At 42.3% G+C, this 4,328-nt stretch overlaps 1 pseudogene; it reads left to right on the top strand.

The window, feature by feature from the left end:
- Positions 1-909: 909 nt before the first annotated feature.
- Positions 910-3,894, top strand: LOC118854955 (annotated as a pseudogene).
- Positions 3,895-4,328: the final 434 nt, after the last annotated feature.

Raw genomic sequence — 4,328 nt, forward strand, 5'->3', positions numbered from 1 at the left:
TCAGCAATACAATGATCTGAGACAACTCCAAAAGACCCATAGACTCATGATGGAAAATGCTATCCACATCCAGAGAAAGAACTATGGAGTCTGAATGCAGATCAAAGCAGACTATTTGCTCTCTCTCTCTCTCTCTCTCTCTCTCTCTCTCTCTCTCTCACTTTCTTTTTGTTTCTTCTTTCTCGTAGTTCCTCTCATTGGTTCTAATTCTTCTTTACAACATGACTAATGTGAAAATATGTTTAATATGACTATATCTGTAGAGCCTACATGAGATTGCATGCTGTCTTGGGGAGGGGGGAGGGAAGGGAGGGGAGAAAACTCAGAACTCAAAATCTTATGGAAGTGAATGTTGAAAACTAAATAAATTAATTTTAAAAAAGAAATCAAGGTGATAGAAAGACAAAAGGTAAGAAAAACTTAAAAATGGTTAAGAACACTTTTTGAACTCAACTGAATTGAATTTGAATTTGTTATAATATGAGAAGTAAGAAAGAGTAATAACAAAAGGAAGGTGGGGGGAAGGAGTGGGGACCAGGAAAGATTTCCTATAGGAAGTGACACATGCACTGAGCTTGGAAGAAAGGTGGTACGTAAAGGTAATTATATTTATTATATTAAAAGTAGATATGAAAAGCACTATTTAAATGTGTATTATGATAATAACAAACAACCTACATTCCCATTAAAGTGTTTACACGCATACACCCCAACCCCCTCATCTTTTCTATAGGCAATCACACTCTGACACTCAGACACACACTCATTGTTTGGGTTGCATTTCTGCACACCCAATGAAGCCCACTCCCTTTCTGGATGCTCCTTTGTATCCTTACATCCGTGTCAAGCCCTTGGACTGGGCAGATTCCCACAGCTTCCAAAGCTTAAACTCAAACATGTGATCTCTCCATGGATATCAAAATCATTGAAAGGGCTTGTGGTCTGGGGCCGTAAGCTATATCCTCCCCCTTGCTCACTGGTGTGGGATTCTTATTGCTGGATGGATGGTCATGGGTGAGACCGCAGGAGGTTTGAGAAGAAGTCTCCCTGCCAAAAAGCTCTTGATTTTTTCATTGTCTTCATTTAGTGTGTTCAGAACTAAGCTGCATAGGGTACCCTGTTAGATGCTCTCCTGTGCTATAGCGGAAATCACAGGACCTAGATTCAAATCCCACTTCTGACTCACTTCTGACACTACCTATGTGACTTTGGGTAAGTCATTTCAGCCATTTGCCTCAGTTTCTTCATCTGTAAAATGGAGACAACAAAAGCACCTACCTCCCAGGATTGTTGTAAAGCACTGTGCCTGGCCAGTAATAACTGTTGTCACTGTTTTGTGCTTTGTTTGGCTATTTCCACCCCCCCATTAGCTGTGGGTCTCAAAACTTGATGGTGAAGCAATGAGAAGCCTCACCTGAGGAAGCCTTTGCCTTAGACACAGCCCGTGAATGGAGAAGACAGCCCTGGTCACTTACCACCACTCAAGGTCCCTGCTAATTGCTATTTCCTGGGACACCAAGGCTATAACCTGACTCACGAGCTCTCACTGCATGGAGGCTCTACAAAACATATGCCACCAAGGAAGGAATCTCCAAGTCTGACAAAAGCAGGGGTGTGTGAGAGCCAGCTCTGACAGAATCCTGAGAGCTGATTGTTAAATTATCAAGGTGAGCATGCAGACCTTGGAAATGGGCAAACACTACAATCCAGGGCTTGATTTGTTGTTTTGTTACTTGTCAAGACCTAAGAAAGCAATGGAGAAAACGTTAATAATGCAAATTCAGCATGGAAGTGTATTTGGGACTTTAGAGGGCTGATTGTTAAGCATGTTAATGCAAATTCAGCATAGACATACATCTGGGTTTTTAGAGAGCTGGTAGTTAGACATATTAATGCCAGTTCAGCACAGAAGTGTGTCTGGGCTTTAGAGAGCCAGTTGTCAAACATTTCCCAGAACATCCCTGGACAGAAGTCTTCTCTACAATACTCTGCATCTCTGCACACCATGTGCCCATCATCAACAGCCCTCTTGGGGCCAAGTCACAGGAGTTCTGCTGTTAAGTTGGACTATCTGACTTCCTCTGTACACTTAATTAAGTCTGTTTTGCTGTGTGCTGAATGACTCATTTTCTTTTTCTCTCACTATTAAATATTGGTGCCACCTAGTTATAAAGGAACCAGAGTGTTCTAGCCCTTTTCATTCCAGACCTCCACACTCAACCATTTTTAATTTATAGCTTGAATTTAGAAAAAAAAATCACAAGTTGTTTGAAATCAGTGTGATCATTCTGCTTTAGCTCTAGTTGCCTCTAATGAGAGAATTATCCACATGCCTGGGAATTTTACTTGTCTTAAACATTAACAGAATCCAATGCAGGCCAAGTCATTTGACACGGCCACGTTAGTGCCCCCTCACTATTACTATACCCCAGTTATGAAAGTGCTTACCACAGATGGAATTCTCTGAATTATGGAAGAAGGTGCCCACTGTTGTGTGACCACAGAGATCTGTTTATATATCCTATGGAAGGTCAGCTTACTTAGGGTGGAGGACTTTCCCATCATCAAAGAAATGAAGAAATTGAAGACCCTCAAGTAAAGAGTCCTATAATAAGAACATCTCACAGGTGGAGTGAATACTTCAAATGGTCTCTGTTTCCTGAGAGTAAGTATGATCTCTGTGACTTTAGACTGAGCTCCAGTGAGCAGATACAAGACAACTACAATACATACATACAGATACAATCCTACATACTGTAAAGTGACTGTCCCAGGTTGGGCATCCGTATGGCTCTCCACTATGGTGCAGAGCATAATCCCTGAGACACGAGACTTCCTCGTCCAATTGCCTTCTTCCTGTATGCTTGCTAAATACTTGACTCAAGCCTATGGACTCTGTTGTTTTTAAAGAGTATGAAACCATGATTAGAACTAAATGTACCTGTCAATAGCATGGCCTAGAACATTAGGGCTGCCGTATTCACTCTGGATGGACCTGTGTCTTTAGGAACGCTTCATATAATAAAGCTTTGGATTCACGAATGTCTAGTTTTACATAAAATATATTGGCTAGAGTTAGTATTCTTTGATAGGTATCATTATAATGAACAGGTTTTGAAGTATTCTTGGAGCTTTTTTTAAAAAATATAAATGAAATGTGATCCAGATGAGAGGCCCTCAGAGGGTCTCAGTCTATAAATTTCAGGGGGACTTGGATAGGAAAAAATATGCCTTCATTTTAATATTATTGGTTTCTTTAATAATTCTATGCCTTTTATTTTATGTGCTTAAGAATTTTGCTCTGAACAGGGGATTATAGGCCTCATTAGACTGGTCGAAGAGGTCCAGGAGGTGCCCACAAAAAAAGGTTAAGAAATGTTGGCCTCGAATGAACCCAAAGGTTCCTTCTGGGTCTAAATCTATGAATGACCAAACTTGTCCCCTGAGACAATATGGGAGAATGTCCATCCTTCCCTATCTTTGGTCACTTCACCTCTTGGAAGGCCTCTGTTTCTGGGATCTAGAAATTTGCCAAACCATGGAGCTATACCTACGCGACATCACTTCCAGCTCTCACTCTATGATCCTGTCATCTTGTATATCAGGAAACATTGGCTTGGCCAGAGAGATGGTTTTGCCCATGATCACATAGGTAGTAACAGAGTATTTGACCCTGTGTCCTCTGGAAGCAAATCCAAGGCTGGTTTTCTTTTCTTCCCATGGTGCTCTATAACCTGCTCTGCTTCTCCACTGCCTCCTTCCTGGGAGTCCTAAAAAGACCTCAGGCCTCCTATACTTACCCTTAATGTCACCAAGTTAAGCAGCCAGGCCAGACTTCCTTCCTTTCCCTCTCCTTTCCTCTTTGTCCACCCCAGGCTGCAGGTTCTCCTCTAGCGATTTGTTTCTCTCCGAGCCTGCCCTGGGTGTTTATCAGCTGGATTTCACAATCCTCAGAAGATCCATGATATCTCTGGTGTGGGGAGCCGCCTCCCTGGAGGTGGATTCCCAACCTCTAAGGGCCTCAAACTCCTTCAGCTGCTGATATGTCAGAGAGGAAGGAGGTTTCCTAGGCATGGCTGTGGGCCCCAGGGAAGGCCCAGCAAGAATGAGGTGGGGCTGGCTTGCCTAGAAAAACATCAGGTAGAACAAAAGACCTTTCTCAGAAGACTGGCTTGCCCAGCAGTTCCCATTGTTTCTAGTTGGATTTGAAGTTAGAAGACCTGGATTCAAATCCTCTAACACTTACTACTTGTACAACCCTGGGCAAGTCATCAGCAATCGCTTATTCAGGGCCTGCTGTGTGTCAATCAATAAACCAACAAACATTT

Source organism: Trichosurus vulpecula, chromosome 6, assembly GCF_011100635.1.
Source record: "Trichosurus vulpecula isolate mTriVul1 chromosome 6, mTriVul1.pri, whole genome shotgun sequence".
NCBI classification, from domain to species: Eukaryota; Metazoa; Chordata; class Mammalia; order Diprotodontia; family Phalangeridae; genus Trichosurus; species Trichosurus vulpecula.